This window comes from Mustela nivalis (genome assembly GCF_964662115.1).
Source record: "Mustela nivalis genome assembly, chromosome: 2".
NCBI classification, from domain to species: Eukaryota; Metazoa; Chordata; class Mammalia; order Carnivora; family Mustelidae; genus Mustela; species Mustela nivalis.
Window position 1 is genome coordinate 184163712 of NC_139021.1, and position 28000 is coordinate 184191711.

The following is a 28000-nucleotide window of genomic DNA, read 5'->3' on the forward strand; positions in this document are numbered from 1 at the left end:
GTCGTAGCCTGTGCCAGCGTTCCTGGGTCTCTGCCTCATTCAGCGCCCGAGCTCCTGCTGCTGGGATACTGTCCTCCTCTCCCGCAACGTCTGTCAGTCCTTGGCTTCCGCGGCCGCTGGGTTTTGCTGTTGCGCTTCTTGTTTTGCTCCTTTGTGCTTGATCCTGTTTCGGGGGTTTCTGCGCTTCTTTCCTTCCACACGTTTCCTTCAGATTTAATTTGATGCTGATGCTTTCGTTCTCCAGGCTCTGGGGGTGGACGCTCGCTAGATTCCCAGCCGCCTCCCTCCCGTGCGGGCGCAGGGCCGAGCGCTCCTCCCGTGCAGCTGGGCTCCTGCAGCGCGAATGTGGCCACTGCCGGCCGTGCCGTGCCCGTGCCGTTCAGAGCGTCCGAGTCCGTCCTGGTTCCGTGCTCGGCCCTGGGGCATTTAGCTGTGGTTTTCCAGACATTTGTTGTTTCTTGCGCTCATCTTTCTGTTACTGTTACAGGTGGTGAGCCCCGCGGTGTGACGTTGGTCCCTGCGTGTGCCGAGGCTCGTGCTGTCCATGCACTGTGCGCTCCGCGGTGGCGGCAACGTCCCAGTGGAGACCTCGGCAGTTGGGGCACGGTGCGCGGCTCCCGTCCGCTGCCTGAGCTCTTCTCCGGGTGCTCACATCAGTTGCTTTAAAACCTCAAATTGTACTTTTGATTTTCCTGCTTCTTCAGCTCCGTCCTTTGCCTGATCTGTATTTAGACTGTGATGTTAGGCGGCTGCGGATTTCGCACGAGAGGTCTTCCTTTTGAACTGACTTGTCGATCGCTGTGAAATGCACCTTTATACTGCAATGAACACTTCCTGCCTGAGCACCTGCATTGGCTAGGATTATTTTTATTGGGGTAAAACACAATGTAAACCTCACCATCTTACCCGTCTCTAAGTGGATAGTGCAGTAGGGATAGGCGTGCTCGGTGTTGTGCCTCAGGCCTCCAGGACATTCTCATCTTGCGATGCTGAAATCATTGCCCGTGCGGGAGCTCCCTGTTTCGCCCTCCCCCAGCCCCTGGCAGCATAATTCTACTCTCTGTTTTTGCAAATTCGACTCCTCTAGGTGCCTCACAGAAGTGGACTCCCACAGCATCTGTCTTTTCGTGACTGGCTCACCTCACTGGGCATGGTGTCCTCATGCTGCGCATGTGCTCACGGCCTCTGTTAGAAGGCTGAGTCGCACTCCCCTGTGTGTCCTGTTAGGGCTCTCCAGCCAGACAGAGGCTCGGTTGTACCTCCCGGCTGGAAGATGGTCTGGCTCAGAGCAGATTTCTCCCTGCCTTTACCTCGTTTTTTCTTCTGTTTAGACCCTCAACGGATTAGATGCGACCCACCTGTGTTGAGGAGAGTGTCTGCTTTGCTCTATATACTGATTTAAATGCTTATCTCGGTCTGAAAACCCTCACAGATGTACCCAGAGGTACTGTTTCACCAAATTGCTGGCCCCCCCGGCGCAGTCACGTGGACACATGAAATTCCGTTCGTATACGCACCCACCACGTTCTGTCCACCTGCTCACCCACTGACAGATGCTTGAGTGGCTCCCCATCTTGACTGTTGTGAATAACGCTGCCATGAACACGGGGCTGCGAATCTCAAGTCCCTGCTTTCGCTTCAGGACAGACAACCTGGTGCGGACTTGCTAGATCCTGTATGTGTAGTTCTGAATTTTTGAGGAAACTCCTGACTGTCTGTAGCAAATACATCATTTTCCATGGCCCCCAATAGTGCCTGAGGGCTCCGTGTTTTCCCCATCCTGGCCAACGTTTGTTATTCTGTCTTTTTTTAATAGTAATGTCCTGACAGGTGCAAAATGTGCATTACCTGGCATTACTGTTATCACGTGGGCCTTCTTTGGGTCAGGCTTGAATGGTGTGTCTTTTTCTGTCCTTTATGTTCAGCCTTTGACCTCATATTTAAAGTGTGTAAATAGCATAGGGATTTTAAAATACTTGGTATGATAAGCTTCATTTTTTTAGGCCAGTCATATTAAAATTATAGGGGCGTCTGGGTGACTCAGTCCATTAAGAGTCCGACTCTTGATTTCGGCACAGGTCATGATCTCAGGGTCGTGAGATTGAGCCCGCGCTGGGTGTGCGGTCTGCTGACGTTCCTCTCTCGCTCTGCCGCCTGCCCACCTGCCGCGGCTTGCTCGTGCACACGCGGCTGCTCTCTCTCAAAGTAATAGTGATTATAGACGTAGTTGAGTTTAATTCTTTCAGTTTGCTATTTGTCTTCTAACTGATCTATATCTCTTGTTCCTTTATTTCTACATTATTTTTCCCTCTTTTAGATTAATAAAATATTTTTATCCTTCATTTTCCTCACCTGTTAACTTCCTCATTCCACACACGTACTTTCTCTGGTAGTGACTCACCTAGACACCACAGCACACATGCTTGCCTCGCTAATGCTCCCCGAAAACTGCCCCTTTACCACTTCCTGAGCAAGGAGGCACTTCATAAAACGTTCTTTTGTTTAACTCCAACCCAGCTTTTAGCCTGCTGTGTTTAATTCTATAAATACACTAAAAACTATCATCACCCTCACTATTGTTGTTTTTGAGCATGCAGATTTATCTGATTGATTGATTGATTGATTGATTGTGGGTTTTGTTCCTGTCTTCATTACTGTGCTTCCCTGTAGGATGATTTCCTTCTGCTTGAAGATCTGCTAAGTTTCCTCCCTCCCTTCCTTTCTTCCATCCATGCTTCCTTCCTTTGGTGCTGGTCAGTTGGCAGTGGACAGAATGGGTCTTGAACCCGCTGTCTTCCGTCCCCGTGGGAGAGGAGGGGACAGTTGTCGCTTCCCGAGTTACTTTATTCCAGGTGTGCCCTCCACTGTCTCCCGGCTTCCAGGGGTTTCTGTTGCGGAGTCCGCTGTCAGTCCTGTGGCTGCTCCGTGGAAGCTACTGTGCGTCTCTGCCCCGGGCTGCTGCTACGGTTTCTCCGTGGCGTGAAGCGGACTCTGTGCTCCCTGTTGCTGGGATTTTTTCTTCAGGTTTATTCCGCCTGGAGTTTGCTGAGCCCTGTGACCCTCCGGGTTGCTGTTCTCTGTTTCGGAAAATTCCTGACTCGTTTCTGAAATGATCGCGCCTCACCTGCGGGCTGTCTCTCGTCTTTGTGGCTCCTGTTCCTCTTCCCTTTGCCCTCGTGTCTGTGCCCTGGCTTAGACGTTTTTGTCTTTGGTGTTTTTTGTTTTGTTTTGTTTTGGGTTTTTTTGTTTTTCTTTTCTCGGCTCGGACATTCTCTGTGGACCGTCTGCCATTCGCAGACCTGCGCTCGGCCCCGCCCAGCCCCGTCTTTCTTCCCCTGGGGGTCCCCGTTGCAGAGTTTACATTCTCCCACTCTGCGAAGCGCCCGTTTCATTGTTAACGTGTGTGTTTGTCCCCTATTCAAAACCTTCCAGTTTCCCATGATTCTGATTCGTTTTCTCTGTCTTTTCCTCTTAGTTTTGAACATATTCATTATAATTATTTCAAAGGTTTTGTATGCTGACACCAGTATCTTGGACTTCCACTCTTCCATTGGTGTTTTCTGACATTTTTCCTTTTCTTCATTGTGTGGGACTTACACACCTGTGCACACATATGACGTGCACATGCGTGCACACACACGGGATAATTTCTGTACGTGGCACAATCACAGTTTCGTGTTTGGCCTTTTCACCTGACCTTTTACATAAGTATTTATCCAAGTGATTGAACTTTGGCCAACATTATTCCTAGAGATGTCATAGCATCCCGCCACACCACACCACTCCACTCCACACCACACGACACCATAGCACACCACACCACACCACACCACACCACACCACACCACACCATAGCACAGCACAGCACATTACACCACACCACACCATAGCACACCACACCATACATAACATTCTTTCATTATTGAATATTTACAGTATTTCTATGTCTCACACTCTGTCCTAAAGAATTAAAATTTTGTCACAAAGATGTTGTGTTCTGGTGTTTTTGAGAACTCAGCCAAGTAGAAAAGATATTTGAAGTCTTGGGTTGAGAAAGTGCTCACCAGCCTCCCAGCTTCTTGAGTTCAGCAACGGTGCTTTGGATCCCCAGCAACTGGGGTTTGGGATCCCCAGTAGTGTTTGGGCCATTGATGCCTGTCATGTCGACCCTTGTCCACCGGCTGCTTGCAGGGTGCTTGTGGGTGGGAAGCGCGCTAGGACTTCTGTCTGGCTTTGAACAAGGCCCCGACCACGTGGATGTGGGCTCGCTGTGGTGGAAGGGAATGACACGCTGAGTGGCCCTCCGCTTGTTCTGGGAGCCCATGAGCTCTGGGCGCTTGGTTCCTCAGTGACCTCCACTCATTACCTCCTGGGCTCCGTTTCCCTCCTCGGTGAAGTGACCGCGTCGTCAGCAGCCCCAGTCCTCTGGCAGCGACGGAAACGTTTGTGCGTGCCATCCAGAATGGAGGCACGAGGGTGGCATAGGAATAGGATTTTTAACTTTCTTACATTTTAATTAAGCTGCATTGAAACAAGTTGCCCCGTGTGGCTGGCAGCTGCCGTGCCGGGCAGCCCGGTCTGGAGGGGCCGGTGTTCACTTGCTGGCCTTCAGGGGTCTTCATCCTCACTCTCGTTCTGACATTTGGTGTCCCCGCTCGTCTTTATTGTATTTATGTGGTCATTCGTGCTCTGAGTATTAGGTGTTCCTTTCTGCGTGCGAGCAGATCAGGGACCCTTCCTTCTCTGCGCTCTTCGAACAGGGGCAGCTTCTCCATGGGGAGAGTAATTTGCCTGCGCAGGACGCTAAAAATATAAAGTAGGCCGAATTAGGGAAGAAGGGATTTTGCTGGAAAGTAGCTTGTGTTACAAAACCATTGAAGTAAACAGCTGCCTTCCCGGCCGCACTCGCAGCACCTGCCGTTAGCTCTGCAATCTCCCTTGGACAGGCTTCCAGATTTTTGTCAAAATTAGCAATGTAAACTTAGGATTCAGTTTCCTCTTGTACATAATTGCTGTTTGTAAAGGACACTCATTTCTCTTTGAATTTATGATGCAAATAACATGATTTATAGTTACAGATCTCTCGATCCTTTGGGTCCAGGCAAAATAAATGTAGTATCTGATGTTGGAATCGGGCAGGATTTTTCTGTGAATCTTAAAATATCTGCTTCGTAAAAGTGGGTTAAGTCATTTTAGAAACTATAAATAGTCACTTGGTAATTAGGTGTTTGGGTTTATTTGTTATAACGGAGTGCTTATTAAAGTTCTGTGCGTTTTTACCCCATGGATCAGAAGCTTCTATAGGCCAATGATAGACGCACTTTCTACATGTCACTTTCTGATTATGACTCCTTACAGATGATAGATGGTCTACTCAACTTTTAGATTCCCGTTTGCTTGTGGAACACAAATTCTCATCTCTTCTGGTTGAGCATATTCCTGAATTCTGGATCCATTTTATATCATAGAGCCTGGTGCTGCAGTACGTCGTGCAAAGGGAGAAGTGGTAACATGAACACGCGCTCTGCCCGGAGCGGATGGGACGCGGTCTGTCCTGCTGATCTCTTTCTACCACGGTTCTTCTTCCTTGTTTCTAGGCAGGGCTTCTTCATGTAGTTAAAATGGCATCAGGACTTCACGGGGATGAGGGTTCCTGCAGACGCATCCCTGTGTCTGGTCACAGAGGCACAGGAATGTAATGACATTCCCAGTGCTGTCACTGGCCAGTTTGATGTCTTCCCTCGTCCAGTGGGGCAGCACCGACAAGACCGATGGGGCATTGTCTACTCCAGGAGCGCCAGCCCACTTGGGGAAAGGCACTCGCGCACCTGCCTGTGTGCGTGGCTGCATTTACTGAGCACATAGCGACGGGGACAGTGGGGTTGTAGTATTTGCCATCTGGACTCTTCCTTTTAATGTTATCCTCCCCATTTTTAAGAAAAGAAAATTGATGATTTGTGTTTTGGGGATCAAACATGGTTACACACGGAAAGCTGTATTTTGTAAGTATTTGCGGGAAGCACCAGAGTCTGGAATTTTCCATCACTCTGACTCGCCCCCAGCACAGCACGCCCCACCCCCCAGAAGCTACTTCGATGCACCTTAGTCCTACACCGTGTTTGTTTGCTCTTCTTGTGTGATCTGGTAGCGAAAGCACATTTAAAATTTATGCATGTTTAATGAATGCCCACTGAGAAGAGAGACCACTTTTATAACAAGATTAATACCTTGGCTCAAGGGACATAACATTTTAGTAAAATCAAACTTTGTGTAGTTCTCCTAGCTGTGCTTTCAACCTCTGGCTTCTTTCTCAAAATGTCTAAATAAAATACCGGTGTCCGTGTCTGGCTCTGAGTCCCATCTGCGTTCTGTGGACCGACCTGGAGCCCGCTTGGGGTGTGACATCCGGGCCGGGGTCTCCCAGCGCTCGTCACAGCGGCTGACGTGACCGTGGGACGTGGATGCACCACACACCTTGTCTTTGGTGCTCCCGTTAGCACGGACGTTTCTCCGCCCATCTCCAGGCTTAGATGCTTCTGGAAAGAAGTAGTGTTTTGTGTGGTTTTAAATAAACTCAGAGTCTTTTCCCCTTTTAATTACTACATCTTCATGTAGTAGTCTTGGTGCTGTTTGTTTTTTTTCTTTTCCTTTTTTGACAAGAGAAGCCCGTTAGGGTGGAAGCCGGAGAGCAAGTGTTCCGAACGGCTCCTCGTTTTGAGAAGGAGACTTCTTCCCTCGTGTGATTTATAATGGGACAGCTGCTGGCCCGCTGACACTGATCTCCATTTACGATCTGTGTCACCTTTTCACTGCCCAGCCCCAGCTCACAATCCCCACCCGGACCAGTCTCTGTACCAACGGTGTGTGTCCCCCGTGAACATGCAGCGTTGAGGCTCTGAATCCCCGAGGCTGCAGGAAGGGGTTTCATTGAGAATGTGAACGCCCGTCTGCGGCCTTCCCCGGTCTGCAGGCCGTGGGCCTCCACAGAGGCGGCTGATGAAGGCCTTGCAGATGTTTCTTGTCTTCCTGGGGCCCATCAGGAAGGTCAGTGGTCGATCTTCGGGGTCAGGGTCGACCCTGCATGTACATGGATGTTGCTGAAATGGGGTTTTTGACTTGTTTTGAACAATTTTACACCAGTAGAAGAGTTGCCTAAATAGCACAGGCGTTTCTCTGCGCCATCCGTCTGGGGTCGCCCAGTGTCGACACCTTCTGTGCCCTCGCTCAGCCCCACGCCTTTACCAGGGAACGAGGTGTGACGCCCCAGCGCACTCTTCAGTGTCGGGTTCGGCCCCAGGCCTGGCTCACGGCTGCCCGCGAGTCCCACTCCTGTCTGTTTTCTGTTCTGCTGTGCAGCCCAGGACCCCGCAGGGCGTTTAGTGACCGTCCGTCCTTCGCTGCTGTGACAGTCCCTGTCTCCTTGCTTTCCGTGACCTGGCTGCTGTTGCTGAACGCCGGGCAGGGGCTCAGTGGGATGTCACTGGCTTGGCTTCGTGGTGTTGTCTCCTGATCGGATGGAGTCGCACGTTTTTGCTAAAAAGAGCACAGAGGCGACGTTCCCTCCCACGGCGTCCCGCGTGAGGCGTAGGACACGCTCACGCAGGCACCGGCCGTGGCGTCGGGTTCCGGAGCAGGCGGGATCTGCCGTGGCTCTCCGGCATCGGGTTGCTGCTCCCCTGGAGGTGGGAGTCCCGGGGGGCGGTTCGGAACCATGCACACCGTTGGTTCTCAGACGTCCGCCCATGGACGTTGGCGCCGCTCGTGTATCCTGCCTGCAGCAGTGCTTGCCGTGTGCTTCGCCCGATGCTGCGTGTTTCCTGCCTTCTTTCTTCGTTTCTTGCTTCGGATTCTTTTTTTTTTTTTTTTTTTTTTTAAAGACGTTATTTATTTATTTGACAGACAGAGATCACAAGCAGGCCGAGAGGCAGGCAGAGAGAGAGAGGAGGAAGCAGGCTTCCCGCCGAGCAGGGAGCCCGATGCGGGGCTGGATCTCAGCACTGTAGGGTCATGACCTGAGCCGAAGGCCGAGGCCCAGCCCACTGAGCCCCCCAGGCGCCCCCCTGCTGCGGATTCTTAAGGGAGAACCGTTGTTTCTCCCACGTATTTTCCGTGATCAGTTACTGGGACTCGTGGCTGTGCTTCCGGACTGCAGGCTTTAGGCGGTACCATCTCGGCTTGTGTCGCTCAGCCAGCTTCGACTTTGGCTCTTGGGCAGTCCTTGAGTTTGACGCCCGCATCCCCGTGACTCGCCCATCCTGCCGCCAGCACTTCCACACTTACCTTGAACTTTCCTTGCCCCGTCCTGGATTCAGGCGCTTCCACAGGAAGCCCAGGTCCCATTTCCTGGAAGATGGTCTTAGGAACCCAGGTGTGGGCACTGGTGTGCTTGTTGGTGCTGACGTGCTGTGGCTGTGACCCTTCTCGGCGGGCTGGGCTGGGGGTCTCCATATGGACCCTGAACCCTGCCTGGTGTCGTGTTGCACAGGCAGCACTTCTCCGTCATCAGCACGCAGAGTCAGCCGTGTTTGTCCTGACACCTCCAGCTCCAGTCCGACACAGCAGGTCTCCTTGGAGCCTCCGACCTTGTCTGACGGTGCGAGCCCAGACCCTGGGGATCCACAGCGCCCTCTCTGCATGACGGGAAGTGAGCAGCCTGGGGTAAGCGTGTGTCTGTCACTGCTTGCCGTCACAGGCGCAGAAAGGGTCTGCTCGGCAAAATCCTGTTTGTGAAGGAGAGCATACTTGCGCTTCCTTGGCAAAAAAAGTAGCCTGCAGAATTCTTCTAATTACTCATGTAAGTGTGGTTAGGAATTTGGGGTTGAGGTGGGACCAGGATAGGTAGGAAATGAACTACCTTTGTTTCAAAAATAGATGGCATGTTTCCAAATAGGGAAATTTTGCTAATTTGCTTGTTTTCCAAATACGCAAATACTGCATGTTGAGAAGAAATTAAAATAAACGTTGAGGGTACTCTCCTATTAATTTCATGTGAATAATAATTTCATAGCATTCTCTATTAATTTGAGTTTATTTTGTGCTGTTAGCCCTTTTTCTTTTGATTCCCATTTTTTGTTGGATTGGTTCTTTTTACCTACATGTAATTCATTATGAATCTTACTTCAGTTTGTTATAAACACATATATTAAAATTTCATGACATGAACTTGCAGCTCTCTACACATTCTGGTTGTACTTTAATACAGCAGGGGTTATACCGTGTTCATACAGAGAGGAATGGAAGTCAAGAGTTTTAAAGTTTTCTGTGTCTTTTCAGACACTGTAGTGTGTGAGAGCTTACACTTGACTCCTACTTCATGAAGCTTTCTTACTGGAATTGTGTCTACTGATGGCAAAGGACCATAAAACTTAGCAGACAGAAGTACAAACTTAGAACTGGTAGTTTTCATCAGATGAGGATTGGAACTTGTTGGACGTCTTCAGGAAGAGTCTGGATCTTGGCATAGGGAGGGCTGAGCATTCCGATGTCTGTGCATGGCTCCTCACATTCCTCCCCTGGCTGTGGCGGTCAGGCTGGTGTGCAGCGTCCTGGAGATGACCCGCACTGGGTGTTTGGTGGCATTTGTTACTGCAGAATAACGGAGCCCATTCTGATGGATGCAGTGAGGACTGTGTCTGTGTCTTGGAGACAGTTACGAATCTGGCAAAAGTGTGGGCTTTGAAGTGTGTTGATTTGACCTTGAATACCCACCTACGACTTGCGTGCTGTGCCCTTGGGCTGGTTACTTAACCTCTCAATGTGTTTTCGCATCTACAAGGAATCTGTTCTACCTTCGGTTTGCTGGGAGGAGTAAGTGAGATAATGTATGTAAAGCACCTGGCGCCGCGCCAGGCATATGCAGCTAATCACTTTCGCTCCTACCAGCTAGGCCTTCCAGTGGTCCATTGGCATGAGGTCACCGCGGTACAGCTGCGGAAACATTCTTTCCTGGGATGTTTGCTTGTTGACAGCAAAGGAAATAGATGATCGCGTGGCTGTTTCATCTGTCTCATGAAAGGGAGTCAAAACAGGGCATGGAGAACGTGTGCCAGAGGCGTGCTACGAAGTGCTGGTTGTGTTTCCCCGAGGAAAGCTGCCGCTGAGCTCCGAGGCCGTCTCCCCCATGGGAAGATGTGTGCCCGGGGAGCGGGCCCCCCACCCTCCTGACGGCCTGTGCAATGGCAGTCCTCTCTGTCACCTGTCATTAACTCACCGAGAAACCAGTGTGGGCGCTCAGCATCTCCCTTCATCCTCATCTTCAAAATCAAGTTACGTCCTTTTTTTTTTTAAGCAATAAACTTCGGAAGGAAGTGAGGACTCGCAAAGAGATGCTGTGCCTGGGTAACCTGCTGACCGAGGGCGGCACCATTACCCACGCAGGCCTGCTGGAGACGGCCGGTTTAAAAGCAGCTGTACCCAGACACAACATAAAAATGTATGGGGGCTAGAAATGCACTTTTTCTGTTTATGACTCTGCTCCATATTTCATTTATATTTAAAACTGGCTTGACGAATATGAATACAGATATTTAGAGTTATTGTAATGTTGTATTGGTTTGTGTGCACGGACCATATCTTACAGTTTAAAGGGAGAGCAGTTAATGGTTTTGCCCGCACTGCTTGGGATTTCTCCTTCTTCTTCTTCTTCTTCTTTTTTTTTTTTTGGTTTATTATCCTCTAGCTTCTATTCTTCAGGTGTGTAGCTATTTTAGTGTTATGAAGGATGATGGATGGCGCTGGAAAGTTTCTTTGGAAGCACTTCTGATATTGTGCAATGCACTTGGGGGTCAGCTACACTTGACTGATGCGTGATTTATCCCATGTCCCTGCCACTTCCTGAGATAAAGCTGCTGTTTTATCAAAAATGCCAGCAACTGTGATTTAGAATTTATAAACCTCCGTTTCCGAATAATTGTTCTGATTACTTTCTGCCTTGGCAATAAAATGATAAAGGTAATTGCACACAAATGTGAGATAGCACCAAAATACAATAAAATTAACGTGAATTAGCTTGACATGTCGATGAGAAGTATTTATGAAATGTAGTGTTGCAATAAGGGAGGACGATATTATAGCTGGAAGGTGAGTTATTGCCTTAATGTAATACTCCTTGAAATTTAAAAAAGAGACTCTTTCTGTTGAGGATGATTGTGCTTTTGAAATTAAGTTGAAGTGATTCTTATAATTGGCAACAGTAATGCATTTTGAAGGTAATATCTTTTATTGTGTTACGCCCAGTTGCAATACCGCGCATTACCTGCTACATGATAGCGGTTTCTGACACCAGCTTTTCCCAAAGTCGGGTCGAGGTGGTCTTGAATTGTTTTGGGTCCAGGGGATCGAATGCTTCACTCTCTTTTTGGTATTTCCTCTGGAGTGAATGTTAACAGATTTTTTTTTATAATTTATTTTTTATTTATTTTCAGCATAACAGTATCCATTATTTTTGCACCACACCCAGTGCTCCATGCAATCCATGCCCTCTGTAATACCTACCACCTGGCACCCCGACCTCCCACCCCCCCACCCCTTCAAAACCCTCAGATTGTTTTTCAGAGTCCATAGTTGCTCATGGTTCACCTCCCCTTCCAATTTCCCTCAACTCCCTTCTCCTCTCTAACTCCCCATGTCCTCCATGCTATTTGTTATGCTCCACAAATAAGTGAAACCATATGATACTTGACTCTCTCTGCTTGACTTATTTCACTCAGCATCATCTCTTCCAGTCCCGTCCATGTTGCTACAAAAGTTGGGTATTCATCCTTTCAATACTCCATAGTCTATATGGACCACATCTTCCTTATCCATTTGTCTGTTGAAGGGCATCTTGGTTCTTTCCACAGTTTGGTGACTGTGGCCATTGCTGCTATAAACATTGGGGTACAGATGCCCCCTCTTCTCACTACATCTGTGTCAGTGGTGCAATTGCAGGGCCATAGGGAAGCTCTATTTTTAATTTCTTGAGGAATCTCCACACTGTTCTCCAACTTGCATTCCCACCAACAGTGGAAGAGGGTTCCCCTTTCTCCACATCCCCTCCAACACATGTTGTTTCCTGTCTTGCTAATTTTGGTCATTCTAACTGGTGTAAGGTGGTATCTCACTGTGGTTTTAATTTGAATCTCCCTGAGGGCTAGTGATGATGAACATTTTTTTTTCATGTGTCTGATAGCCATTTGTATGTCTTCATTGGAGAAGTGTCTGTTCATATCTTCTGCCCATTTTTTGATATGTTTGTCTGTTTTGCGTGTGTTGAGTTTGAGGAGTTCATTATAGATCCTGGATATCAGCCTTTTGTCTGTACTGTCATTTGCAAATATCTTCTCCCATTCCATGGGTTGCCTCTTTGTTTTGTAGACTGTTTCCTTTGCTGTGCAGAAGCTTTTGATGTTGATAAAGTCCCAAAAGTTTATTTTCACTTTTGTTTCCTTTGCCTTAGGAGACATATCTTGAAAGAAGTTGCTGTGGCTGATATCGAAGAGATTACTGCCTATGTTCTCCTTTAGGATTCTGATGGATTCCTGTCTCACATTGAGGTCTTTTATCCATTTTGAGTTTATCTTTGTGTACAGTGTAAGAGAATGGTCGAGTTTCATTCTTCTGCATATAGCTGTCCAGTTTTCCCAGCACCATTTATTGAAGAGACTGTCTTTTTTCCACTGTATATTTTTTCCCGTTTTGTCAAAGATTATTTGCCCATAGAGTTGAGAGTCCATATCTGGGCTCTCTACTCTGTTCCACTGGTCTATGTGTCTGTTTTTATGCCAGTACCATGCTGTTTTGGTGATCACAGCTTTGTAGTAAAGCTTGAAATCAGGTAACGTGATGCCCCCATTTTATTTTTGTTTTTCAACATTTCCTTAGCGATTCGGGGTCTCTTCTGATTCCATACAAATTTTTGGATTATTTGCTCCAGCTCTTTGAAGAATACCGGTGGAATTTTGATCGGAATGGCATTAAAAGTATAGATTGCTCTGGGCAGTATAGACATTTTAACAATGTTTATTCTTCTGATCCAAGAGCGTGGAATGGTCTTCCATCTTTTTGTGTCTTCTTCAGTTTCTTTCATGAGTGTTCTGTAGTTCCTCGAGTACAGATCCTTTACCTCTTTGGTTAGGTTTAGTCCCAGGTATCTTATGGTTCTTGGTGCTATAGTAAATGGAATCAATTTTCTAATTTCCCTTTCTGTATTTTCATTGTTAGTGTATAAGAAAGCCACTGATTTCTGTACATTGACTTTGTATCCTGCCACGATGCTGAATTGCTGTATGAGTTCTAGTAGTTTGAGGGTGGAGTATTAACAGATTTTTAAAGACTATTTTATTAAATCACTTAGATATCAAAGGCTAAGTATCACAGCTATGGTTTTGAAGTGTAGGGAACGTTCTTATAAATGGGCTTTGTCTTCCTGTCTGCGTGCGTCTTGGGGATTTCCCATCACAGTGTGACGGTTTCCATCAGGGACAGACCCAGGGTCCCCCCTTTAGGTCCCTGTGGCTTGTAACCTGCCCTTCACAACCCTGAAATGAAACTCTTAGATGATATCCACCTACGTGTACTAGTGTTAAATAGTAAAAGTAAGATGCAAGTAAAAGGCAGTAATTTATAAGGTGATTCTGTGTATACAGAACAGTGGTAGCGGGGCGGGACTCGGCTGGAACTCGGGTAAGTGAACGCGTGTGTGCACCCCGAGCCCAGCAGCTAGGAGGGGGCCCAGCCCAGTTTGCTTCGTGGCCACTCCTGATTTGATCAGCATTGACATCAGCCACTGCTCTGAGGCCTCAGTCAGTCCTGGTGCTCACCCATCCATCGGCTTGCAGTCTGTCCGTCTAGCAGCCGTCTGCTTACTCTGGGGAAGTCGTGCCCCATCGTTTTCTTCCCGCGTCTCCGCACACTTCCATTCTACTTACAAATACCTTCTCCCTCAACCCCTTGAACTCCTATGCATCCTTCAAAACTCCTCCTTCCATAAAGATTTTCTTGGTCCTTGAATTTGGATGTCTTATTTTTCAAGGAATCTTCTTTGAGCATTTTTCTCTGGGTCCTTTTTAGGGTGACATACAGATCTGGGAGCCGATCCCGAGAACAGACTGAGTCAGGATTCCGGGCCAGGCTCTGCCTCGCGGCCACTCTCTGTCCTTGAACAGCTTATGTCAGATCACCATAAGCCTCAGTTTTCCTCTCCCTAAAGTGAGGTTTTAATAGTGGAGAATCGGGCAAGATGAGGCTATGAGGACCAGGAGTGGGTGTCAGCATGGACACCCTTGCTGCCGGCACCCCCACCCTGCCCGCTCCTGCCCCGGGTTGGCTTTGCTGGGCTCCTGTCTGCGCTGACTCCAGGGCTTGAGTGCAGACTCCCTGGAGGGGGAGCCCCGAGCCTGTTCTGTCCACTCGCCCTTGGGCGTTGGTATAAGATCGCCCTGACGGGGAGAAAGGGGCAGGGTGGAGATGCGCCAGGTCCTTCTTGAAGGAAGCCCGGGAACACGGTTCGCACATGGACGAAGGCTGCCCAGCCAGAGTGCCCAGTCCGCGTGGAGCCCACGCCACGGAAGGCCTGGCTCGAACACGGCTCCCTGGAGGGGATGGGGTTCTCGGTCAGGATCTGAAGAGGATACGTCTGTGCTGGGGACGTGGGAGCCCCAGATGAGCCTTTCCAGTCAATGCCAGTGTCCTGCCTCCGGGCACAGGAGGGAGGAGAGCCGATGGGCGTCTGCGGCCGAGCTGCCGGGAGCTGGCTGGCAGGGGCCCCGGTGAGCAGCCAGAACGACGGGCCCCGCGGGCAGCCCCCGCTGTCAGCCTCACACTCGATTCCTTTCAGCTGCGCTGCGCTTACTGGTGGTTTGATGGTATTAGTTACGTGTGAGACGCAGAGACCGTTCAGTCGCACAAAGTAAATCTGGATCTGCTTTCAGTACGTTTTGGCTGTTAAGTTCCAGCGGCCAGGAAGCAGCCTGGAGCTTTCCCTTCTGTTCTGCAGCACGTTTGAGGGTTTGGATGAGAGAGACAACATTTGCTAAACCACTAGGTTCCAGGTAGTGTGAGTCCTTTGCAGGGCAGTGATACCTTCTCTTCTCCGAATTATGGGTTTGGGGGGTCCCCTGCTTCCTTCTGTCCTGGGAGAGGCCCCAGGTTTTCAGAGGCCCGTGAGAGGGCCCTGTAGGACGTCTCAGCCCATGTCCATCTCCAGCCCCTTGGTCACACAGGTTTTTTCACAACTGATGGCCAGCAAGGGGGGGTTAGATTGTAGTGTGAAAACCCTCCTTTAGGACATTCTAAGGGCCATACCCTCTTGAGCTCACCCTCCCCTTACCAGCCCCTACTTCAGGAGGACCTGCGTGGAGACAGGTGCCCTCCTACGTGACGGGGTTTGGGAAGCGTCGGGGTCTGGTGCTCCCGAGGGCCCGAAGGGGACGGGTGTGCCAGAGGAAGGGGGTGGCACCGTGGGGGCTGGAGAGCTCGGGGAAAGTTGTCTGCAGTTGAACGTGGTGTAGACCAGGAGGCTGGAAGGAGGTTCAGCGTGTCTCAGTGAGAGGCTGCTGACCTCTCCCATATAAGACAGATTTAGTTTATTTGGAAAACCAAGCTTAGGCCCGATTGTTTACCTGCTTGAAAACAAAGGCAATATTTTCTGTCATGAAGAGGCTTCTGGATATAGCTAATCACTTATTTCAAAGAACCAATCAATAAAATGGAATTTAATGAAATCAGATCATTCGGCCACTTGTTTCAAGAAAGTAGCCCTGGCAGGCTTGATGTGAGGAAGCCGTTGGTGTAATTTCTGCGTGAAGCCACGTCCTTGTCCGTTGTTGGGATTTGCAAGGGTTCTGTTTGCTTTTTCCTTTTGGGTTGAAATTTTTGCCTTTCCTATATGAGATGTTTATTATTGCTATCCAAAAGTGTCTGGAATATATATTGCTTTAAGCTGCGGGATAAAGTTTACTCTCATGATGGTTTAATTTTTATTGCGTTCCCATCGTGTGTGAGCCGTCGTTCAGACGACACACATGGCGCGTCCTGCCCCGCGAGACCACATTCAAAATTGCATCTCCCGTCCGCACCGCATGCTGGAGAACTGTACAAACCTGCGGCTCCCGTACTCATTTCTGTGGCTCTTCCTCTCGGTGTTTGCCTGCCACGTTCGCATTTCTTTGTGCTCTCATGTTATTCCTGTAGAAAAAGTTGTGCTTTCCCAAGTAGAAAATATTTAACTATAATAGTGCTTAATTATTTTAGTTCCAAGTTGTTGAAAATTGATAGAATGACTAAATCTTCAGTGAAAATTCTATGGTAGAATGATTTAGAGATGCTATAATTGCTATGTTATGTTTTCCTGTTTATCCAGAGGTGACTTTAGACAAGTAATTCTACTCTGCCAGATAATTTATTTCTCTGTTATCTATTTAGCTTTCCCCTGGTTATATATGATACTAGAATATAAAGTCTGCTTATTTCTCTGAAATCTGTGTATATAATATTTACATTTTTTAAAATTAACTGTTAAATATTAAAGAGCTTCTCCTGTCTACTAGCTTTGGATGAAAGAGTGACATGAAATTGTTCCAGAGCCAGCATTTAAGAGGAAGAAGAGCCTAAGGTCTGAGTGCAGACCCAGACTGGTCCCTACACAGGCAATGGGCATAATCATCAGGCTTCGTGCTGGAAGGGAAGTCAGAGGTGCTCGGCCCTGCTCCGTGCACATCCGGGAAGTAGCAGAGCAGACGTCTCTGCTCTGCCCTCCTGCCCGTCTCTGACCCAGGCAGCCCCCATTAGCAGGCTGCACTTCTGCCCAAGGAACCCCCTTCTCTTTCTCCTTGGAAGACCACAGGGCCCAGAAGGACGCCCACCGTTACTAGGGGTAGCCCGCTGAGAAAAGGAGATACTGTGATGCCCCGGAGAATATTTATCGGACATTTCATAGAGGCTAACGTGTAATACAGTTGTCAAAAATATGTGGTTTTGGGGGAAATACTGGAACGGCAGGTAAGACTGGGCGAAGTGCTGGCGTGAGGTTCTGCGTTGTGCTCCTTGGGGCCCCTCGCAGCAGTGTCGGGGGCACGTGCTGGCTGGAGCGCTGGGGAGCACCTCCCTAAGGCCTCGTGTATCAGCTTATGCTTATCCCCCATCCCTCAGGGCCTGAACTCGTGGTCAGCTCGTGGTCAGCTCACGGCGGCTCGGAATGGGGTTCGGTTTATCGCGCTGCACGTTCTGTGTGGCCGTGAGCCCTGGTGGGGCCGGTGGCCGTGGCCCTTAGAGACTCAGCTCGGCAGATGAGTAGTATGGTGGGAGCCACAGATCTTGGGGAAGACTCTTGGAACAGAGGTAGGAGAATGGGTGAGATGCAGGTCATATGGGAACCACGTCTGACAGGTCTAAAGCTGTCGTAAATCACAGGCTTGCTGGTCATTTCAGGTAGTTTTGTAATTTTTATAGATCTGTATCAGTTGTGTGCCAAGGAAGAATTTTAGGATGCTTAGAGAAGCGTATATACTTACAAAAATGAAAAATACTTATGACATAGAGGAGGGAATCAGGCACAGGGAAACAGTGCAGGGGATTAAAAAAAGGCTGGAAGTGGAGGTGAACCATGAGAGACTATGGACTCTGAACAACAATCAGAGGGTTCTGAAGGGGCGGGGGGTGGGAGGTTGGGGGAGCCAGGTGGTGGGTATTGGAGAGGGCACGGATTGCATGGAGCACTGGGTGTGGTGCAAAAATAATGAATACTATTACGCTGAAAATTTTTTAAAAAATGAGGCTGGTATTCTAAATATGGGGCACACTTTTTTTTTGTAAAATGGCTCAGAATAGGATGAGAATTAAGCAGGGAGTTTCTTAGTGTCCAAAGCAATGATGGGTCCAAATGAATTGTTGTAAGCATTATAAGCGTATTTTATGTCACAAAAGCCATGTACACCTGGCTCTCAGTTTTTTAGAGTGAGATGGAGACCTTCTTAGGGATATTTGGGGACATTAGTATATACAAAGGGCCACAGACGTCTAGATGGCCATGGGGGCCTCAGCACCCCGACTCGGCTGTATCTGTCTGGTTCTGGAGCTGCAGGCACCCCTGCACCACCTGGGGGCCAGTAGGGCTGCAGAACCTGAACCCCCCAACTCCTGCCAATTCTGCATTCCCCGAGACGCATGATGGCCTGCCCCAGAGCGGACCAGCTCTCGGGCTTCTTCCTTCCGAGGCCGTGTCTTCTGTGTTGTGGGTCTGGGTCGGCTGTTATCTTCGCAGGTCAAGGGTTTAGAGCGGGGCTGGGCCCTGGGCATGTGGCTGCTGAGAAAGGGCCGCAAATTCAATTTACCGAGTATCTGGATACGGTAACCAGGGCCTCGGGGGAGGCAGAACGAAACAAGCGTCGGTTTGGCGCTCCCAGTCCTACATAAGAGGGCCAGCCAGGTGCCAACAGGTCCCTAGAGTTCAGTCCCTGGAGCTGTCATTTGCGCTGGCTCACAATTGCGCTTTCTTGCGGGCTGCGCAGAGGGTCGCTCCCATCATACTTCTCCATATTAACCCAGTTCTGATTTAAACACCTGCTTTAGCCTTTTCCTTAGGAATCCCAGCGAAGACGAGTGTTGATATATTCATTTTGTTTTTTTTTTTTCTGTTGCATGGTAATTTAATCCACAATTAATAGAGTGCCTATACTAGCCTCCCCCAGTGCATATTCCGCACTCCGGAGTCAGACATCCTCGTCCCTGTGACCCACCCCGGGGCTCCGGAAAAGTCGCTTTCTTGTTTGAGCTTTGGGTTTTTTGTCATCAGAGAAATGGATGCGCCTAATTTGCAGACTCTTGTAAGAATTAGAGAGCTATACAGATGCCCGGCACACAGGAAATGCAGGCGAGGTCAGGAAACAGCGAGTCCTGTTATTAGATTGAGTTGTGGGCTAGTGATGCAAAAAACAATTATTGAATTAGAGTCTGCAGTGTGTGGTGTCCTGAATGCAAGAAGTGTATTTGACAGCGTTTCTAGCAAGTGTTAGTGAGCATATGGAGAAATTGGAACCCTCGTATGCTGTGGGTTGGGGTGTGAGGGGGGCGGTTGCTGTGGAAAGTCGTGAGCCGGTCCTCGGAATGCTAGGCACAGGCTAGCTGTAGGATCCAGCAGTTCTGCTTCTGAGTATACACCCAAAAGAATGGAAAGCAGAGTTGTACACGGGTGTTTGTAAAGCCAAGTTCACCGCACTATTCCCAGTATCAAATGTCGGAAACAACCCGGATGTCCATTGAGGATCAAATGGGTAAGCCACAAAGATGGTCCGTCCACATGGTGGGATGTTAGTCACCCTTCAAAAGGAAAGAAACTAACGCCTGCTACCACACGCAGGACCCTCGAGGACACTGTGCTCAGTGACGTGAGTCAGCCGCAGAAGAACACTCTCTGATCCCAGCTCCGTGAGGCTCCCCATGGAGACAGAGTGGGAGGGTGGGTGGCAGGGTTTGGCAGGGAGTGGGGAGCTGGTGTGCGGTGGGGTACCGTTTCCCTCGGGGGAGCTGGTATGCGATGGGGTACCGTTTCCGTCGGGGGAGCTGGTGTGCGATGGGGTACCGTTTCTGCTGGGCATGATAAGAACGTTTTGGGCAGAGGTGCATTTTGAATGTATGTGGTGATGCGGAATAGTACATTGACAAATGCTTAACGCGAACAACACTATCTTAATTTTAGCACAATAAAAAGAGGTGTATTTGATCATTTTTGAACAGAAGGATCATCTGGGATGTTGTATCTAAGGCACCTGGTCATCAGTTCAGCTTGGCTCCTGCTGAGTCTCCAGACCGGCACCTGAGGGACTGTCCCTGGGCAGGATGGTGAGACCAGGGCAGGGACCATCTAGGGTTTCATCAGGACACGTGTTGTGACTTCCCCAAGTTTGCGTGTTCACTGCCCTCTGGACAGGTGCTGCTCAACCCCCCCTACCCCCAGTGACTCGTTCCCAGCGGTACGTTTCAAACCCCACGGAGAATCTTGTAGAAATGGAGAAAATGGCAGTATCCTTTTGTTGAAAAAAACATGAAAGAAAAGATATTTAATGTTAGTTTGCTTGCTAATAGGCTAGGTCTTAGAGTTTAAAGAAGTAGTTAATTATCAAAGCTTTTCATTCTGTGACAGTCTGAATTTTCCTTCTAATTCAAGGTACCTTTGAAATTAACATTGCAGATCCATAAGATTTTCATCTGTGAATATTGTTTGAAGAACTCGCTCTGTTGTAATTGAGATAAAATGTACCAGTTAAATTTTATAATTTTACATTTTTGCTAGTTTTTGAAATACACTGTAGAAGTGTTCCTCATGGTAGTGGGAACATATGAGGAAGATCTGATTACATCAATCAATTATTTGAACAAAGATTGGGACTGGCTTACATATGACTTTGTAATAATGCCTATTTCCAAGGAAAAGTCTGTGCACGATGCTTAGGCTCTGTGTCATTTGTAGATAAATTGGTTACCAGTTAGTCTCTGTTTTTATTGATACAAGCTTCTGTGCGTAAGTGTGGGTTTTAGGTGTACCTTTTCTGCATGTGTGTCACAGATGCCTCAAACCAAATAACTTAGCAAAAATAACTTTTCTGTATTATACATTCAATTTTCATTTAAACTGTTCCAGTTCCTCCTGGCTTGATGTGATGGCTTTCCCCCCACTTTGTTAGACAGTGAGCCCGCCCGGGACCCAGGGCCACCCTGACCCTTGGCCAGCAGCTGGGGATGGGTCTGGCACACTGGGTGGTGGCGTCTGACTCTGACCTGTCCCCTGCAGACTGGCACGGCCTGCAAGAGACAAGCTTGGATCAGCCCCTTCTCTACTGCTCCGCTCCTGCTAGCATCAGGGGATGGGGAGGGGGACAGCTTGGGCCAGAGCATTCAGGAAAGTCAGAGACATGTGCTAACTGCCTACCAGCGTGGCCACCTATGGGTGTGACGGGCCTGCCGTCTTTTCTGAGAGGACACATATGCAGGGCGACCGCATGGCGCATGTTGCTGAAGCCTGGGGCAGAGGGTTAGGCCAGTGTGGGGGGCACTCTGGAAGCTCAGTCAAGCCCAGGGACAGGGCTGCAACACAGTAGGACCCGTACTCCGCAGAGCAGACAAAATCAGGGACCTAATTCTATGTCTGTGACATTGTTACTGGGCCCACGTCCATTCCAGGCAGGGGCTTCCCATCCAGAGCTGCTTCGAGAGACGGCGCTCCACTGGGTAAGCCCTGCAGCTTGCCTGGGCAGGGAGGGAAGCCTGTCCCAGGACGTTTTAGCGACGCATCAGGGCAGTCCTAAGATGGCCAGTTAAAGGGACAATGGGTGCTTTCGTAGTAACGGCAGCCTCCTAGATGGAATGTTCCGTATACATCCGGGGCACCTGGCTCAGTATGAGGTATCTTCAGAGACAGCCGGCGTGTGGGCCAGAGGTGGAGACCTTGACGTCCTCAACTATTTTGTAAGGGGTTTGACATCAGTGGGTACAAAATCCAACGTAAGAATGGGTCTATGGATGGTCAGAGCAGGCGTACTTACGAGACGGCCCTCTGCGAAAAGGGCTATGCCTGCATTGACCAGAACCGCTAAAAGAAGAACATTTTCTCCCCAAATATGCGGTTGAATGCCTACTGCTAAGAAACGCATCATAAGTGAAGAAAGCAGAGCAGATGTTCCTTGAAGGGCCTCTTCTTACCCCCAAGTACGAGCCGGTGAGTGGGCAGGGCGGCTGCACGTCGGGCGGGGCTGGGGCACCGTCTGCTCCCGGCCGCCCCGTCCAGTCTCGCTCTCATTTCTTCACCGGGTCGCTCGCTCGTCCTTCCCAGCCCTGCTGCTTCCACCGCAGCGTGGGACGTCCTGGCCCATGGCCCAGGCTCCACTGCCCTGCGGAGGGTGAGCGTCTGTCTCATCACAACTGATGTCTGGTTTTGCTGTTGGAAACGTGGGGCCCGAGGGAGCGCGTTCTGCTGAAGTGCTGTAATGGGGAATCCCACAGGCCAAGGTCGCCGCGGCGGGATGAGGCTTGCTGAGTGGGGTTGGGAGTGAGTAGGGGCAGTGGGCGTGCTGGGGTCTTCCTGGGGTCCTTCCTGCGAGGGGGAACCTGCAAAGGGGGCAGGTGCCTCCTTCCTTGCCGGCTGCGGTGGCGCTCGGGAGCCTGATGTGGTTAGCGGTGTGATCCGTAGGTGAGCCCCAGCTGCCCCGGGCTGAGTCTCTGCGGGAGCGGCCGTGATGTCACCCGACAGACTGCACTCTCTTTCCAGATGTGGTCAAGAATGCCTCTAAAATGGAAATCCACTACTTAAAACTTTATCGGATTAATTTTAATAAAAAGCTTTAATCGATACAAAGCAGCTTGGGAAAACAACCACCATCCCCTTAAGTAATGTTTTATGACTTCAGGTCCCATATGTCTTGCTTGTAATGAGGTGAAGCAGTGACTTCTGTGGCACTTACTTATTTTCTGCCTTTTTGGAAACTCAGCCAGATTTTTACAATTATCTTGGTGGGACACTAACATCACGTACGTCCAGAGCAAAAATGATATACGCCGTCAGTGGCCGTGGAGACCTTCCGGAATTTACAGAGCATCACAATGTAAATACCAACGTGGTAGAACATCGGGTCTAGAAAGTGACACAGTTGTGCCCCATGTGGGGTGGCAGCAGAACTTCGGGGAAGGCAGACTTATGTCTGGTCCCCAGTCATGTGACCAGTCTCAAGGCCGGAGGCTTGCTTGTGCTCTGTGCTGGGGGAGTGTGGCTGTGCTCGGAGCTCATGGGTCTCCTGGGAGCTCATGGTGGCTCGGAGCCACCAGTGTGTCTCAGTGGCTTCTTACCTGGGTCCAAACCGGGGCTGTTTCCCAGCGTCCCTTACCCCTGGGCTCCCAGACAGCAAGAGGCTGTTTCTGAGTGGACTCTTGAGCATCTCCTTCTGATGTCCCTGGGGCCACTTTGCTCCAGTAATGGGGGAAAGGGCAGCGTTGTAAGGAAATGCCGATCTGGGACCCTGAAAGCCAGACACCCAGTCTCCGAAAGGGCTCTCGGGGGGTCATAAATTTGTTCACTTGCCTGCTCAGTGTCCGCCTCCCCTGGGCCTGCCTGCGGCCCTGTGGCCCCTCTGCCCTGCCGCAGTGCTGACACCTGGCCTGCTTCCACAACTTTCTCTACCTCCTTTTACCTTTTGGCTGCTGAGTGCCCGATCACCATGTGGACTGGGAATTCATGCGAGAGACCGGAGCGGCCGGTGTGGGCGCGCACATGAGTGTGTCTGCCTCCCAGGCCAGCCGACGGGATGGATTTTCTCCAAGTACCACGGATGATGTTCCCTGATGTTTGGACAGCCTGGGACAGGCAGTTCTGCCGTCGCAGCCATGCGGGGCCCCGGTTACAGAGGAGGACGTGGGCCCACAGAGGTCCCCATCTGCTCAAGGTCGCTCGATCACCGACTTGGCTCTCCTCTGCAGTTCCAGACTCGGTCCCACCACTGCCCGTCTCCCCCTGGGCTTCCCGCAGAACGTCCCTCCGGCCTTCTACTAGCACAGCCAGCTTCTTCGTCGCCTACAGGGAGGCTGGGCCCACGTCCAGGGGAGGCCGAAGCAGGTAGCCCCTGATTCCAGCACGCACAGCCCCCTTTGTGTGGAGGTGGCTGGCCTCTCTGGGGCTCACCGTCTCGAGTCTCCCGTTGGAGGGGGCGCCGCCTCCGTTCTCCCGGCCAAGGCCAGGGCAATTATCAGACTCTTCACCAGAGTCCCAGGACTTGTGGTCACTCACGTGGCCCGTGGTGCAGGAGACACATCTCAGAGGCTTGAACATGCCTTGGCTCGAGACTAACAGAGAACGAATCACAGCTCCTACTCGGGGAGTTTTACCATGTTCTTGGGGTGGCGTTTTACTTCGTTTCCTTGTTAGTGGATGAAATATGTGAAAATACCATATGAGAGGAAGGCAAAAGGTGGTATTTTCCAGTTTGTATTCTGTTTGCTCGGTGCTTTGGGGAGGGTCTTAGCTCCGTGTGAGGTCTCTTCTGTGGCCAGACCCGCCCCGCCTCTCCTCAGCCTCACTGCCTGCCCACGCGCTCCACCGTGGCCGTGCCGACCGCCACTCAGAGAGTCCCCGAACCTGGACTGTGATGTCATTTCTGTTAAGCCCCGGACTGTAAGAAATTATGCGTGAGCTGTTGTCATCAAGACTTTGAGACTACTAAGCTGTCTTTGAGGGGAGAACCTGTCTCCTTCTCTAGAGTCATGATTAATTCTTAGAGTATATGGTTTTTGAAGAATTTACTGTAAGATAAAAGACTGGTATTTTATTCCTGCATTTATTAGTATTTAATCAAATGGAAAGTGCACTTTTGGTCTGGAAATCTTGGCTTCAGCTGCAGGATTAGACTGAATTATTGTTTAAAGAGTAAAAGGTATAGAATTATATGTTCAAGCTCTCAGGCCACTGATAGGTTTCGGGCATAATGTAACTAATTTAGGACATAAAACTTCCTGCCTTGGGTTAATCGCTCAGAGGCAACTCGCATCCCGGCTGCAGCGTGGCCTTGCTGTGGGGGGGGGTCCGTCCCGCTCCGAGCCGCGTGCCTCGCCGCCAGAGCGTGTCTGGAACAGAAGCTCTTCCGTCAGGGACACTGAGTCATAAATCATCCTTCGCCACAGAAACATTGCGAAACCGCTTCTTTATTGGGGATAAAGAGGACTTAATTCTGTGGTCCTCCGTGGGGCCCAGGTTTAGCACTTGGGCGTGGACTGTTGACAGGCCTTTCTAAGTAAGTAAGAAAATTCCAGAAAACGTTGTGGTGGCACTGACCAGGGGTAAGTGTGTGGGGGTCAGAGTGGGATGTGTTCCCCGGTGGGTGGGGGAAGGACTGGATGGAGGGAGACGGAGAAGCCTCAGGTGAGCACGGACCCGCGCCTTCCCCTCGGAGCGCCACAGACCCCTGCAACGGGCCGCTGGGAAGTCCCCCCGGCCTTGGGGGCTGCACAGTCTCCTCGCCGCTCCTCATGGAAGCTGCCAGACTCAGTCCGGAACGAGGCTGGTCGCCTTCCAGTGAAAACGTACTCCCGGGCTCTGCAGTTTGAATTTCGTATCTTCACGTGTCATGAAATCTTTTTCTTTGGACTTTTTTCAATCACGTAAAAATGTAGAAACCCTTCTGGGCCCATTGGCTCCATAGAGGCCTCCGTGGCGAGTCCGGCTTGCCCTCTCCCCTGCCAGCTGTGGGTGGGCCTCAGGTGCTCAGGTGCTCCTGCTCATTCCCCGGTGTCCCGTGCACCGCCCCCCCGGGTGCCCCGCTCACCCCCGGGTCTCCCTGCTGTTCCCCCTCAGATCTCAGCACAGCATTCTTGCTGATTTTGCAGAACGCATCCAGGAAATGCCACTGAGAGGTGTTAGGGCCCCACAGAGATTGGGAGGGGGGTGGGCAGAGGGAGAAGCAGTGGGCACTGGCAGCCTCTCCGCTTCAGGCGGCAGGACACTGCTGTGGGCTTCCACAAAAATGACACTGGATTCGCATCCCAGATGTCGGCATGACCCCGCTGGCTGTTTGCCGGAGCTGGGTTAGAGGATCTCCGTGCATCCCGTGTTGGGGTCTCCATCTAGCGGTACTCACGGTACAGTAGGAATCAGTGCAGATAAGGAACTGGGTCCTGAACCCGGAGACAGCACGACAGTGAATCGCGGTGTGAGCTAATTGTTAGCGCTGACACAAAAAGTACATGTTTTTAACACGCAAGTTCTCTCTGTGCACAGGTGGGAAACGTTACTAACTGTTCATGACTTTTTGTGTCTTCTTTAATTTCTTTCATGAGTGTTCTGTAGTTCCTCGAGTACAGATCCTTTACCTCTTTGGTTAGGTTTATTCCCAGGTATCTTATGGCTCTTGGTACTATAGTAAATGGACTCGATTCTCTAATTTCCCTTTCTGTATTTTCATTGTTAGTGTATAAGAAAGCCACTGATTTCTGCACATTGACTTTGTATCCTGCCACGTTGCTGAATTGCTGCATGAGTTCTAGTAGTTTGGGGGTGGAGTCTTTTGGGTTCCATATAAAGAATCATGTCATCTGTGAAGAGAGAGAGTTGGACTTCTTCATTGCCAATTTAGATATGTTTTATTTCTTTTTGTTGTCTGATTGCTGGTGCTAGGACTTCTAATAATGTTGAACAAGAGTGGTGAGAGTGAGCATCCTTGTCGTGTTCCTGATCTCAACGAGAAGGACGCAAGCTTTTTCCCACGAGAATGATATTTGCTGTGGGTCTTTCATAGGTAGATTTGATGAGGTTCAGGAATGTTCCCTCTATCCCTATACTTAGATGCGTTTTAGTCAGGAACGGATACTGTATCTTTTCAAATGCTTTTTCTGCATCAATTGAGAGGACCATGTGGTTCTTCTCTCTTCTCTTATTGATTTGTTCTATCACATTGATTGGTTTGCGAATGTTGAACCTCTTCTCATAGGTTGAGTGCAGGCATGCGCGGGGGCAGTTGCTGGGACAGGATGGGTTTGTGGTTTGTTTGTTTTCCCACATTTGGGAGAGGATGAGCTGGAGTCACCCCTTGTGTCAGGACATCGGAGATGTTTTCCCGTCACTGCCGGGCCCGGCTAGTCCAGGAGTGCTGCGTTCTCCCGAGCTCTGCCCCGACCCCGGGTAGCAGCCTGTCCTGTCCTGCGCTCGGACTTGCCTGCGTGTTCTCATGTGCTGCTCGTGCTCTCGGGAGTCGGTTAAACTTTGCCCGCTGGAGAGGCCGATGAAGAACGGGGTTATTTTCTGCCATGACATATTTAAGCTGAAGCCTCCCAAGCCATAACGGTTTTAAGCACTGACATTTCATTGTGGGCGCCTGCCTGCCTCCGTCCTTCCTCCTCCGTGACCTTGGCACGCAGGACTGGTTCGTGCCTGAAGTGCTAGAACATTCCCCGGTGGCGAGCACGTGCCATTAGCAGGATGAGGTGCACGAGCACGCGGGGGCCTTGCCAGACGCCCAGGAGTGGCCCTGGGGGCCAAGCAGTGCCCCGTCAGACCCTGTCAGACCACACAGCCAGGGGAGCGCTCTGTCCGGCTGCGAGACGCTCACCCGCGTCACTGAGGCTCATGGGCAGTTCTGGCGGGGGGCGGGGATTGAAATGAGTGAAGCGCGGCATTTTTCATCATTTGTCTTAGTAAATAATTCTCAGTGGATTGTTGTTGGTCACGACCGAAGGGCCGTGTGTCCAGACCGATGGAAGCGGTCAGGCTCCTACAGCAGGTGCGCCCGGCTCGCCAGCCCGCGCGGACACGGGGCGCCCGTCCCCCAGCAATGTCGCAGGTTTCGGTAGCGTTCGTGTGCTCTCATCTGTTCCGTATGAAGAGTCGCGGAGCGCTGCTCCATCTTCAGGGACGCAGCTGCCATCCCCGTCAACTTTGAAACTCACACGAGGAGCTTCTGTGGTGTTTCCTGCTTGGCAGGACCCCAGCTGTGAGTGTGGGGCCGAGTCCGTGCCCGACGTGCTGCTCAGAAGCCAGGGTTCCCGCGGCGAGGGTCCGGGTGCTGTGCTGGGTCTTCTCCCCTCTGACAGACTGTCCCAGATTTCGGGCCACTGGTGCCCTGGGAGTAGTTGACGTATGTCCTGTGGCCAGGCCTCCTTGCCAGCGTGTGGGCCGGCGAGGAAGGCACCAGTGAGGGGGACGTGCCCTAGACCCCTGAGCCTCACCACCTGCGACACATGGGAAGGCAGAGCAGGACAGGTGCTGCCCACCGCCCCGTGGGCTCCGGCACAGGCGCGCCCGACCTCAGGCAAGCCGCTTCCCTCCCTGCCTGCCCTCTGTGGGCCTCCTGGGCCCCACAGCTCCTCCAGGCCCTGGTGCCTTCCATGGTGCAGCACTCGGACCGGCTTCTGCTCCCATGGCCTGGGGCATCGGCTCCTGGAACCTGCTGGCAGGATGGCGGCAGGGGACGAAGTGACCCTGTGATGTGCGGGGATCCCCGGCCCAGGGCTGGCTGTGGGTCCATCTGGCGCTGCAGGTGCCCGCTGGATGCCG

At 50.6% G+C, this 28000-nt stretch overlaps 1 protein-coding gene and 1 long non-coding RNA gene across 2 annotated transcripts in view; one reads left to right on the forward strand and one right to left on the reverse strand.

Moving 5' to 3' along the window:
* The window catches only part of MGMT (O-6-methylguanine-DNA methyltransferase), a 271087-nt gene that overhangs the window by 20981 nt on the left and 222106 nt on the right, over positions 1-28000 (forward strand). The gene's annotated exons all lie outside the window — the stretch shown is intronic.
* LOC309859234 lies at positions 19681-22509 on the reverse strand. The gene is made up of 3 exons (XR_014308625.1): positions 22431-22509; positions 20145-20208; positions 19681-20000 (listed from the first exon to the last, which is right to left on the reverse strand). It is a non-coding gene; the product is annotated as an uncharacterized lncRNA (long non-coding RNA).